Source organism: Sus scrofa, chromosome 15 (genome assembly GCF_054392235.1).
Source record: "Sus scrofa isolate SSC_HxYL_T2T_F1_AM1 chromosome 15, Sscrofa_HxYL_maternal_Yorkshire_Landrace_v2.0, whole genome shotgun sequence".
In the NCBI taxonomy this organism is placed as follows: Eukaryota; Metazoa; Chordata; class Mammalia; order Artiodactyla; family Suidae; genus Sus; species Sus scrofa.
The window spans coordinates 73771068-73785006 of record NC_139397.1 but is presented as its reverse complement, the minus strand read 5'-3'; the positions used below and the strand labels follow the sequence as shown (position 1 = coordinate 73785006).

General features: G+C 41.9%; 1 protein-coding gene across 9 annotated transcripts in view; it reads right to left on the bottom strand.

The window, feature by feature from the left end:
* Positions 1-12565, bottom strand: part of WDR33 (WD repeat domain 33) — a 119213-nt gene extending 106648 nt beyond the window's left edge. For all 9 annotated transcript variants that reach the window (XR_014829006.1, XR_014829007.1, XR_014829004.1 and 6 more), the window contains exon 1: positions 12404-12565. The gene's annotated coding sequence lies outside the window, so the exon portion shown is untranslated. The remainder of the gene's footprint in view (positions 1-12403) is intronic.
* Positions 12566-13939: the final 1374 nt, after the last annotated feature.

Below are 13939 nucleotides of genomic sequence, written 5' to 3'. Positions count from 1 at the left end.
AGAGAAGGCCCTAAAAGGCAAAAAAAAGGAAGTTCCCAGGCTAGGAGTTGAATGAGAGCTGTAGCCACCAGCCTACACCACAACCACGGTTAACACCAGATCCGAGCCACATCTGCAACCTACACCATAGCTCACGGCAATGCCAGATTCTTTAATCCACTGAGTGAGGCATGGGATGGAACTCAAGTCCTCATGGATCCTAGTCAGGCTTGTTACTTCAGAGACATGAGGGAAATTCCCTGGGGGACTGTTTGTTTTCTTTTTTTTTTTTTCTGTAAAGATAGAGAAAAGAACAAACACTAACTGATATTCAGGTGTCCTGGATTCTTCCACTAACTCTGTGACAATAAATAAATTTAATCTCCTCAATCCTGTTTCCTTAAGGATCTAGATCTGATCTCTAGAAGTAAAATAATTCTAAAATTTCAAAATCATACAGGGGGAGTTTCCATCGTGACTAAGCGGTTAAGGAAGCCGACTGGGAACCATGAGGTGGCAGGTTCGGTCCCTGCCCTTGCTCAGTGGGTTGGGGATCCGGCATTGCCGTGAGCTGTGGTATGGGTCACAGATGTGGCTCGGATCCCATGTTGCTGTGGCTCTGGCGCAGTCTGGCACCTACAGCTCTGATTAGACCCCTAGCCTGGGAACCTCCATATGCCATGGGAAGCGGCCCTAGAAAAAAAGGATCCAGCATTGCCCTGAGCTGTGGTACAGGTCACAGATAAGGTTGCACTGGCTGTGGCACAGGCCAGCAGCTACAGCTCTAATTCGACTCCTAGTCTGGAAAGTTCCATATGCTGAGGGTGCCGCCCTAAAGACACACACACACACACACACACAAAACACTCAAAGAAAGTGAAAAAACCTAGAATGAGAGCAAATTTCAGCAAATCACTACCTGATAAGGAACTAGCATTTAGAATATATAAAGAACCCTTATAACTCAACAATAAAAAGACAACTCAGGGAGTTCCCACTGTGGTGCAGTGGGTTAATGAACCAGCTTGTCTCTGTGGAGGTACCGGTTCAATCGCCCACCAAGATCCAGCATTGCTACAGATGTAGTGTAGGTGGCAGCCCCGGCTTGGATTTGAGACCTGGCCCAGGAACTTCCATATGCCATGGAAGGGGGGTGGGAGTTTGCAGGAAAGACAATGCATTTTTTTTTTTTTTTTTTTTTTTTTGGTTGCACGTGCATCATGCAGAAGTTCCTGAGCCAGGGACCAAACCCAGGACACAGCAGTAACAAAGCCAGATCCTTAACCTGCTGATCCACCAGGGAACTCCGACAACCCAATTTATTAAGTGTATAAGTGTCCGAAGAGCTCTTTCTCTAAAGGTATACAAACAGACAATAAACACAGGAAAAGATGCTTAGCATCATTAGGAAACTGCATATCAAAACCACAATGAGACAACACTTCACATTCACTAAGGTGACTACAATCAAAAAGAGGACAATAACAAGAATTAGTTCATACGTGGAAAAACTAGAACCCTCACACATAGCTAGTGGGAGTGTAAAATAGTGCAAGCTCTTAGGAAAACAATTCAGAACTTCCCTACATCGTAAACACAGAATTACCTAACACCTAGCAATTCCACTCCTGGTATATCTCCAAAAAAACTAAAAAACCATGTCCACAAAAAAAAAAAACCTGTACACAAATGTTCACAGCAGCATTATTCACAGTAACCAAAAGGTTAAAACAACCCAAACATTTTACTTCCTAAATTACTGATTTATTATAAAACAGTATGTCAGGAATGTCCAGGTATAAAAGATGTACAACGCAAAGCATAGAGGAAGGGGCTCAGAGTGTCTTTGTTCTCAGAGCCCAACATTCTCCTCAAATCTCTATGCATCACCAACCCAGAAGCTCTCTGAACCTTGTCCTTTCAGGTTTTTATGGAGGCTTCATGCCTGGGCATGACTTACTAAATCATTGGCAACTGATTCAACCTCCAGCCTCAATCCTCTCCTAAAGACCAAGAGGGTGGGACTGAAAAATTCAACCCTCAAATCTTGGTTTGGTTTCCCCAGCAACCAGTCTCCATCCCCAGGAGCTTTCCAAAAGTCATCTCATTAACATAAACTCAGGTGTAATTTAAAGGGTTGTGCTGTGAATACAAAGACACCTTTGGAGTTCCCATCATGGCTCTGCGGGTTAAGAACCCAACTAGTATCCATGAGGATGTGGGTTCCATCCATGGACCTGTTCAGTGGGTTAAAGGATCCAGCGTAGCCATAAGCCATGGTGTAGGTCAGACGTGGCTTGGATCTGTGGTGTAGGCTGGCAGCTGCAGACCCAATACAACACCTAACCTGGGAACCTCCACATGGGAAGGTATGGCCAATTAAAAAAAAAAAAAGACACCAAGAAACCTTTTCCTGCTAATCACTTAGGAAATCCACGGGTTTTAGGACTTCTATGTCAGGAACCAGACAAAAACCAACACAAATTTTTATTATAAATCACATGGTTGGGGGAGGGTGCAGGGAGGGAATCTCTGAATTGATACAGAATGATTTCTTGAATACAATGTTAGGAAAAAACAAAGGGTCCACACATATATGCGAGCTACATCAATCTTAAAAATGTGTGCAGCAAAGGACACAATCAACACTGTGAAAGGGCAACTTGCAGAATGGTGTACATACTAAAAGATGGAAAAAAAAGGAAATAAGTGTTGGTGAGGATATGGAGAAGTTGGAACCCTTTTGTACTGTTAGTAGGACTGTAGGGAGTTCCCTGGTGGCTCAGCAGGTTAAGGATACAGTAAGGATCCACTGCTGTCACTGCTGTGGCTCAGGTTCAATCCCTGACCCAAGCATGTTATGGGCATGGCCGAAAAAAAAAAATAGGACTGTAAAGTGGTGCAAACCACCATGGAAAACAGGGTGGAAAGTTCTCAAAAAACAGAACTACCATTTTGATCCAACAATCCCACTTCTGAGTACATATCAGAAAGAACTGAGGAGTTCCCTGGTGGCTCAGCAAGTAAAGGATCCAGTGATTGCTCAGATTCAATCCCTGGCCTGGGAACTTCCACATGCCATGGTCATGGTAATTTTTTTAAGAATTGAGGGGGTGGAGTTCCCGTCATGGCACAGTGGTTAACGAATCCGACTAGGAACCATGAGGTTGCGGGTTTGATCCCTGGCCTTGCTCAGTGGGTTAAGGATCCGGCGTTGCCGTGAGCTGTGGTGCAAGTCGAAGACGTGGCCTGGACCTGATGCTGCTGTGGCTGTAGCATAGGCTGGCAGTTGAGGCTCCAATTCAACCCCTCGCCTGGGAACCCCCATATGCTGCAGGTGCAGCCCTAAAACGACCAAAAAAAAAAAAAAAAAAAGAATTGAAAGCAGCGTCCTGAAGAGAGATTTGCACATTCATGTTCATAACAGCACTATTCACAAAAGTCAAGAGGTGGAAGCAATACAAATATCCATCCACAGATGAATGGATAAACAAAATGTGTTTTATATATACACACACACATATAATGAAATATTATTCAGCTATAAAAGGAAGGAAATTCTGGGATTTCCCATTGTGGAGCAGCAAAAACAAATCTGACTAGTAACCATGAGGTTTCGGGTTCAATCCCTGGCCTCGCTCAGTCAGCTGGGGATCCAGCATTGCCATGAGCTGTGGTATAAGTGGCAGACGTGGCTCTGATCCTGAGTTGCTGTGGCTGTGGTATAGGTCGGCACCTGTAGCTCCGAATTGACCCCTAGCCTGAGATCCTCCATATGCCATATGCTGTGAGTGCAGCCCTAAAAAAAAAAGAAGGAAATTCTGTCACATGCTACAACATGGATGAACCTTGAGGACATTATGCTAAGTGAAATAAGCCAGTCACAAAAAAGACAAGTACTGGGCTATTTTAATCATAGGATGTATCTAAAGTAGTCAAACTCATAGAAACATAAAAGTAGAAGGATGATTGCCAGAGGCTGAGAGGAAAGGGAGAAACTGTTCAATGGATATAGAGTTTTACTTCTTCAAGATGAAAAAAAGTTCTCATATCCATAGCCAATGTGAATATTGTACTTAAAACTATTGAACTGTAGACTTAAAAATGGTTAAAATAGGAGTTCCCATTGTGGCGCAGTGGTTAACGAATCCAACTAGGAACCATGAGGTTGTGGGTTCGGTCCCTGCCCTTGCTCAGTGGGTTAACGATCCGGCGTTGCTGTGAGCTGTGGTGTAGGTTGCAGACGCGGCTCGGATCCCGCGTTGCTGTGGCTCTGGCATAGGCCGGTGGCTGCAGCTCCGATTGGACCCCTAGCTTGGGAACCTCCATATGCCAAGGGAGCAGCCCAAGAAATAGCAAAAAGATAAAAAAAAAAAAAAGGTTAAAATAATTTTTTTACAATTAAAAAAATAAAGTTGTTCGCAAGTTTTTTTATACTATGCAACTTACATAAGAAAATAAGAATACAACCCTACACACACACCACACTGGATGAGTGAGGATGGGAGCGCAGAGCTTAGAGACAGAAGCAAAATTTAAGCACTCTTTCAATAGTGTATTAAATTTTAAGCCATGTAAATATTTAACATATTAAAAATGAGATGAAGAAAAAAGCACACCCTAAAAACGAACAAAAACTCAAACTTGGAGTTCCTGTCGTGGCGCAACGGAAATGAATCCGACTAGGAGCCATGAGGTTGTGGGTTCAATCCCTGGCCTTGCTCAGTGGGTTATGGATCTGGCATTGCCATGACCTGTGGTGTAGGTTGCAGATGCAGCTCAGATCTGACGTTTCTGTGGCTATGGTATAGGTTGGCAGCTGTAGCTCCAATTCAACCCCTAGCCCAATAATGTCCATATGCCGAGTCCGGCCCTAAAAAGCAAAAAATAAATAAAATAAAATACCAATATAGGTGTTGACTTTTGGCACAGTGAGTTAAGGATCTGGCATTGTTACTGCAGCAGCCTGGGTCACTGCTGTGATGGAGGGTTGATCCCTGGCCCAGGAAGTTCCACATGCCACAGGCACAGCTGAAAAAAAAATCCCTGGCCTGGGAACTTCCGCAAAGTGCAGGCATGGCCAAAAACAAGTAGGTAAATTATATTAAATACCAATATAAACAAATGATTTTTGAAAACATGTTACCTAGCTCTGTCCACTGAAAGGAGCCCAGAGGAAAAGATACCCTATAACACTGCATATATGACCTAGCACCCAAATCCTAATTTATAAATACCAATTTCTATCAAAAGAAAGTAGGACTTACTCTACCCAATATTCTGTGATGGTCTATGTGGGAAAATAATCTGACAAAGAATGGACGTGTGTAAGTGTATAATTGAATCATTTTGTTGTACAGAAGAAATTATCACAGTGTAAATCAACTAAACTTCAATAAAACTTTACAAAAGAAAAAAAAAAAAAAAAAAAAGAAGGGGGAGAAAGAAGACAAACATGTGAAAAATCCCTTTAGGAGTTCCCCTCCTGGGACTCGTTTCCACTGTGCCACAATGGGAACTCTAAAAACCAAGAAAGCTTTCAAAGATTAATCAGGTTCAGTCAAAAAGGACGCCAACTCAAAGAGGGGCTCAAATTGACCAAATTTGGGACAACTTAAGCATCAAAAACAAAAACAACAGGACTTTCCACTGTGGCACAGAAGGTTAAGAATCCAACTACAGTGGCTTAGATCACTGCAGAGGCATGCGCTCGATCCTCAACCTCATGCAGTGGGTTAAAAGATATGGCAGTGCAACAGCTGTGGCACAGGTCTCAGCTGCAGCTCAGGTCTTGGCTGCAGCCTGGATTCGATCCCTGGCCTGGGAACTTCCATATGCTCCTAGGGTGCAGCCATTAAAAAACACAAAAAAAAAAGTAATTAAAAATCCCCGTACTTAATATACCAAAAAAAAGTATTAGTAATACTCCCAAAACTAAGAGAAAACAAAACTAACAGCCTATACTCTTTTTGTTGTTGTTGTTGCTTTTTTAGTGCTGTACTCACAGCATATGGATGTCCTAGGCTAGGGGTCGAATTGGAGCTATAGCTGCTGGCCTATGCCACAGCCACAACCACAGCCATGCAGGATCCAAGCCACATCTGTGACCTACACCACAGCTCATGGCAATGCCAGATCCTTAACCCATTGATTGAGGCCAGGGATCGACCCTGCATTCTCATGGATCCTAGTTGGGTTCATTAATCAATGAGCCATGAAGGGAACTCCCCAACAGCCTATATTCTTATATTAAAAAAAAGTCATTAGAGAAAAAATGGGCATAGAGCTGGTCCTCATTAAAGACTAAAGAGACATGACAAATATGGTGTTCAATTATAGATTGGATCCTAAATTACTGGGGGGAAAAACTCCATAAGGGATGTTATTGAGACAACTGGAGAAATCTGAATATGAAATGTGAATGAGATATTTTAGCAATTTTATTTTTGTTTTTTGTTTGTTTGTTTTTGCTTTTTAGGGCCGCACCCATGGCATATGGAGATTCCCAGGCTAGGGGTCAAATCAGAGCTGTAGCTGCCAGCCTATACCACAGCCACGGCAATGCCAAAACCTCATGGTTTTGAACCCGAAACCTCATGGCTCCTAGTCGGATTCATTCCCACTGTGCCATGACAGGAACTCCTTAGCAATGTTAATTGTGCAGAATTTGCTAATATTTTGAGTATTTAAGAAAATGGTGTTCTTAGGGGAAAGATGCATGGTATCCTGTGAATGACACCAGATGATTCAGAAGAAATACATGGGATAGGGAAAAAGGAAGGGATGAAGAAAAGGAAGGCTAGAACAAATGTAACAAAAAGTTAACCAGAGTGAACAGGGATTAAACAAGTATATGAGGGAGTTCCCATTGTAGCACAATGGAAACGAATCCGACTAGGAACCATGAGGATGAGGGTTTCATCCCTGGCCTCGTTCAGTGGGTTAAGGATCTGGCATTGCTGTGAGCTGTGGTGTAGGTCGCAGATGCGCTCAGATCCTCCATTACTGTGGCGGAGGCCAGCAGTTATAACTCCGATTTGACCCCTAGCCTGGGGGAACCTCCATATGCTGTGGGTGTAGCCATAAAAAGCAAAAAAAAAAGTATATGAGAGTTCTTTGTACTACTATTCCAACTCTTCTGTAAGTACATATTTATTTCAAAATTTCAAAGTTGAAACTATGGAGGGGGGAGCTTTTTTTTTTTTTTTTTTTTTTTTGCCTTTTTAGGGCTACACCCGCAGCATATGGAGGTTCCCAGGCTAGGGGTCAAATTGGAGCTGTAGCTGCCAGCCTATACCCCAGCAACTCGGGATCTGAGCCGTGTCTGCGACCTACACCATAGCTCATGCGAACGCCAGATCCTTAACCCACTGAGTGAGGCCAGGGATCAAACCTGGGTCCTCCGGAATGCTAGTCAGATTCGTTTCCACTGAGTCCCAACAGGAACTCCCCTTTTTTATAGAAAGCAGTTAATAAATGTAAACAGGAGTTCCCGTGGTGGCGCAGTGGTTAACGAATCCAACTAGGAACCATGAGGTTGCAGGTTCGATCCCTACCCTTGCTCAGTGGGTTAATGATCCGGCGTTGCCATGAGCTGTGGTGTAGGTTGCAGACGCAGCTCGGATCCCGCATTGCTGTGGCTCTGGCGTAGGCCGGTGGCTACAGCTCCGATTGGACCCCTAGCTTGGGAACCTCCATATGCCGAGGGAGCGGCTAAGAAATGGCAAAAAGACAAAAAAAGAAGAAGAAGAATGGGGCAAACTAACATCTGGCTGGTAATCCCCACACCCTTACTGATGGATCACGACTAGAAACAGTAAACCAGGAATTTTGTCCTTCCTTATGTAACACAATATAAATTACACATCACCACCTACGAAGTATTTTTGCCAAAAATATATGACCCAAATTTAATCAAGCCTCTCTAGATATAACTTCCAATTGATAGGAAATTTTTTAAAATAGAGAAACAAGTTAAATGACATGTTAAGCATTCAATGAGAAAATCCCCATTCAGAACATTCTTTAAAAAGTCCATGCCACAAGTTCTCTTGTGGCACAGTGGGTTAAGGATCTGACATTGTCACTGTGATGGCTTGGGTCACCACTTTGACTGCAGCTTGATCCCTGTCCCATGAGCTTCCACATGCTACAGGCATGACCATGCCAGAGATTTAATACTGTCTTATGCATCGTAATGGCACTGTGTTTTTATATGGTCTTAGCTGGAGCCTAGTTTGCAATAAAAATACATAAAGTGTAGAGAAAATGGCATTATTTTAAAGACATCCATCCTGAGGTATTTAGGGGACAAAGAGCATATCTGCATTTAATTTCATTTGGTTGTTGACGTGAGAAGTACACTGAGGACTAAAAGCAAAACGGTTAAATGTTAATAATGGATAAATCTAAATGAAAGGTAACAGGTGTTCACTGTGTTATTCTTTCAACTTTTCTGGATGTTTTTTCACTTTTTCCTAACATATAAAGATAGAAAAAGTTACCAGACTATCACATACAGAAAAAGGGAAACTGATCCTGAAAAGTATCTTACTAAGGAGAATAATAAAAGAGCAGGTGCCTATAACAAACCTGGTCTTATAGCACAGCTGTGCATTTGTCAACCCACCCAAGGATCTGCCCAAAACCATCAGCGCACAGTAGCAGATACTACAGGACACAAAGTAACACAAGACAGTCATATAGACCTGAGGCTAACTGGAAAGACAATTGTAAATAAATAAAAAGTCACCGAGGACCTCATTAATGGGATGACCTCATTAATGGGATGAGATTTTAGCTGGATTTGAGGAGTGGACAGGATATACATAATCTAAAAGGAGGGATACAGGCAAAGAGGCCACAAGTAAGGCCCAAGGAGCAGAAATAAACCGTGTATAATAAAAAAAATAAATTAATTTTAAAATTTTTAATTAAAAAAAAAAGGTCTGTGTGAAATACGGATCCCAGTAGTCATGAGGAGCATTTTCATAGAAAATTCATTCAGTCCCCAACTTTTATAACGCCTAGGTTTTATGAATACAAAAAAAAAAAAAAAAAAGGTACTGTACCATATGTCCTCAAAGAGCTGACAAAGTAGTGAAGATACTACTCCAACCAAAACACATTAAGTAGAAATTTACACAAAATTCTTTAATAACACAGGGAAAGGAATAGTTTACCAGAGTAATGAGATTATCAGTAAGTTTTCAACAAAAACAGCTTTTTTTTTTTTTTTTTTTTTTTGTCTTTTTGCTATTTCTTTGGGCCGCTCCCGCGGCATATGGAAGTTCCCAGGCTAGGGGCTGAATCGGAGCTGTAGCCACCAGCCTACGCCAGAGCCACAGCAACACAGGATCTGAGTCACATCTGCAACCTACACCACAGCTCACAGCAATGCCAGATCCTTAACCCACTGAGCAAGGCCAGGGATCGAACCTGCAACCTCATAGTTTCTAGTCGGATTCGTTAACCACTGAGCCACGAAAGGAACTCCTGAGTTAATTTTTTAAGTGAAAATGAGAAAGAGAGGAATGGGTGAAATGGATACAGGGGCTCAAAAGGTACAAACTTTCAATTCTAAAAGAAGTCAGTTAAGGGGATGTAACAAACAGCATGGTGACTACAGTTAATAACACTATCTTGCATATTTAAAAGTTTCTAAGTGATTGGATCTTAAAAAGTTCTCATCACAGGAAAAAAACTTTGTAGATGTATGATGATGCACTTACTGGGGTGATCACTTTGCAATACACGCTAATACCAAATCACTATGTTGAACAGCTGAAACTAGTTAAAATGTTATGTCAATTATACCTCAATGTTTTATTTATTTATTTGTCTTTTCTGGGCCGCACCCTCAGCATATGGAAGTTCCCAGGCTAGGGGTCTAATCGGAGCTACAGCTGCCAGCCTACACCACAGCCACAACATCGCAGGAGCCGAGCCACATCTGCAACCTACACCACAGCTCACCACAACACTGGATCCTTAACCCACTGATCGAGGCCAGGGATCAAACCCGAAACCTCATGGTTCCTAGTCAGATGCGTTTCCACTGCGCCAGGGTGGGAACTCCAATCATACTTCAATTTTTAAAAAGAAAATGACTTCAATTAAATTCAAGTCACAGAAAGAAAAATGTCAAAATTTACTGAATTATGTAGTAGACACTTCCTTTCACCTTTGAGATAAATATCATAATTAATATTTTTATAAATAAGGAAACTGAAGTTCAGACTGTAACTGACCAACTATGAAAAAGCTAGTTAGTGGTAAGCCTGGTATTCAAACCTAGGTAGGTCTTCTACTGCTAGAACCCTTCCCCTTTCCAATTGTATCCAGCTCTGGGAATGTAAAAGCATTCAAATTTATGAATATAAGGTACAATACACACATGATAAAGTCAGTCAGTCTACCAGAAAATATTAAAATGTTCAAGAACCAGAAAGGATGAGAGTAATGTCTGTAAGATTTTCCAATACTATATATACTTACGAGTCTCAGAGAAACGTTCACTATTCCAAAAGAAAAAGAATTAACTCTAACAAGCAAAAGTTTCAACACAAAATCATGGAATAATGTTTGGCAGAAAACTAGGACAATCTGGAGTCTTAAACAACAAATCTGGAATGCTTAAACAAGCTGTTAAGTTTATGGCATTTAAATAAATATACTTTGATAATGAAAACTTCTAATTTGCAGGCTCTATTTAATACTACCTTATCTAAAAGTTGTTTTTTTTTCCCCCTAAGCAGCCTCAAATGGATTACATAAATACATTCTTGGTGAAAACCTTTCACTATTATCTTTGTCAATATACTGTTATAGTTATAAAGCTTTATTTTACCTTACTTTCTTATTCTGAAATATGAAACCGTTGGAAATTCGGCAATAATCAACATGTTGTATTGGGAAGTAACGGGAAAGTATAGAGGCTTGTTACTTAGCAAAGGGACTCTGAATAAGCACCTTAAGTGGTTACCAAAAGTATAACTAAAGCCTTAGCTCAAGACAAAACTGTGATGGCAAAAATCTGTCCTTTACTATTTTCCACCAACCAAACAATGCCAACTTCATAGATAAGGCTTCATTTTTTTTTTCCTAAAGCATTGTAAGGCCAACTTTCTAACCAAATTCTTCCCATAAACTTCAAGAAAAAAAGAGATAAATATGAAACTCCAAGCCTCAGAGCAAACTGGAATCGATAAAATATTTAACCTTCTTGTAGGCAAGAAGATCAATTAAAAAGTGCAATAAAAGATGGGTGTCAAACGCAGTTATTATTAGGAAAAGAAAAAAGACATCAGGAGAACAATTAACATGACTCCTTTAAACTAACAGTCTCTAAAAGTTTTGCCAGAATTAAACAGATGTACCACTGCATCACGTTCACAGGCAAAAACAAACAAACAAACAAAAAAAAAAAAAAACACTGCGTGGAGATACAGGTAATACTCTATCTCCATAGTGTACTTTAAAAGTCAACTCATTGCTCCCGAGGTATTTCTCATAAATCTTTTTTTTCAAATTCTGATGTCTCCCGAAGTTTCCAACAGCCTACTATCATTTGCTAAGAAATTACTTTAAAACATTCTTGAGAGACTTTTCTATCAAAAACCTGTGCTTTTCTGATTTGATTTAAACAGATCCAATTACGGGAATTCCTATCGACCAGCCTCCTTCTCCTTTCTGCGGAAGAGCTACCAACCACAGGGATTTACAACAAAGTACCAACTTTTTTTTTCTTTCCTTAAAAAAAAGAACGCTTTCTAAGAACCTAAAAATCTAGTTGCCAAAAGGCAACTTAAAATTGGAGATGCGCAGGGAGTTATTAAAGAATTTTCAGAGAACATGATCTAAACCAAACAAAGTAGGAATGTAACTGTTCCAAAGGAGGAACAGGGGTTTTATGCCTGTCAAGCTTTAGATTTATATCTGTGAAAATTGCCGATTTCAAGCCATAATAATTACGAGACTAAACCTTCCGCCGTTTTACAGGTTTCTCATTAACTAACTTCCCGTGACCCCTTCAACCAACCACTCAAAGCCACACTCATTCAACTCTCGGCCCAACCCCTTCCACTCCCGCCCCAAATTTCAGTTTAACGCGCTTCCACCTCCAAACTTCACAGCTTTATCCATAACCTTACTACTACCTACGTCTTCTAGTCGTCACTTGTCCCCAGTCAGAGTTTTAGTCCTACCATGCCCTCCTTTCCCGGTCTGCCGCAAGCTTCCAAGCCCTCCCCCCTAAGTGCTGAAACCGCCACAAAAAGCCCCAGACAGAGATCCTCTCTGCTCTTCCAACCTGTTCCCAAGCGCCCCTCTAGGCCCCCAAAGCACGCAACGGCCGAGATGGAAAATGGCGGAGAGTGCCGCCGCCTGCTGCAGGCGACCGGTCCCGTGCCGCCGCCAGACTCACCCTCCGGGGCTGAGCAGAGCTCCCAATGACTGGCGAGCGAAATGTCGGTCTTCACAGCCGGGAACGTCTCTCCTTCCTGGCCTCCCCCCTCCGCCCGTCTCAATCCCACTCCTCCAAAAGAGCAGCCGCCATCTTCCCCTATGAACCACCGAGCGCACGCCTATGCGTCATCACGCATCGGCATACGCTACTACGTCACGCGCGTCTGGGCCGACGGGCTCTTTAGAGTTCAAACTGCGCATGTGTGCAGGTGAGAGGCGGGACCTTGTTGCAAACCACGTGGCTTCACTGAACAACTCCTTTGTTCCAGCTCAGTGGAGATCGGCGCTGTCTGGAACGAGGAGGAAAGAGGAGCGGGTGGTCTCGCCTGTTTTCTTCACATTGTGAGCTAATCTTGATGCTTTCAAAAATACCCCGGTTTCCAAAATTTGAATAGGAAATTTATTCGGGGTGGTGCTGCAGTCCCGTTTATTCATCCGTGAAATCAGAGCACCTGCCTGAGAATATTTTGAGAATTTAAATGAAGGCTCGGAGTTGAGTCAAGCATACAGTTTTCGTACTTTAGATACCTCTAGGTTATCTCGTTTCCTCACTGAGAGTTGAGACCAGGTTATAAAAATTGAGCCCTGAGGTGCAACCACTTTGGAAAACTTTACACAGTCGCTCCTAAAGTTTAGCATCCCCCCACTCTGAGACTCGGTAGTCCCATTCCAAGAGGGCTGAGTGCATACGTTCACCAAAGGCATGCACAGCAATGTTTAAAGCAGTTTTTTTTTGTTGTTGTTGTTGTTGTTTGTAATAATCACTGGTAACTCAAACGCCCATCAGCAGTTGTGTAAACAAGTTATGATGTGGTCATGCAGTGAGCTACTATGTAGCAACAGGAAATTCAGACATATCTCAGACATACTGCGTGTTCTATTCCCCACAACTGTAATAAAGCTAATATTTAAATAAAGTGAATCACAAATTTTTTGGTATCTAGCGCATATGTTATATTTGCACTATACTGTAGTCTTTAAGTGTGCAATAGCACTAAGTTAAAACAAGTACACACCTTACTTTTAGAAGGCTTTATTGCTAAAAAAAAAAAAAAATCCTTTATCTGACAACGCAGGGTTGCCACAAACTTTCACTTAGTTTTTTTTTTTTTTTTTAAAGGCAATAGCAGTGAAGCACAATAAAAGAAGGTATGTCTGGGAGTTCCTGTTGTGGCTCAGCAGAAAGGAATCTGACCAGTATCCCTGAGGATGCTGATTCCATCCCTGGCCTCGCTGTGTGGGTTAAGGATCCAGTGTTGCCCTGAGCTATGGTGTAGATCCCAGATGCAGCTCCAATCCCACCTTGCTGTGACTGTGACATAGGCCTGCAGCTGTAGCTCCGATTTGCCCCCCAGCCTGGTAACTTCCATATGCCGTGGGTGCAGCCCTTAAAAGCAGAAAAAACAAAAACAAAAAAACAAAAAAGGTTTGTCTGTAACTACTGATAAATGCAACAAACTTGATGAATATCATAAATTTCCTTCTGTCAGGCACA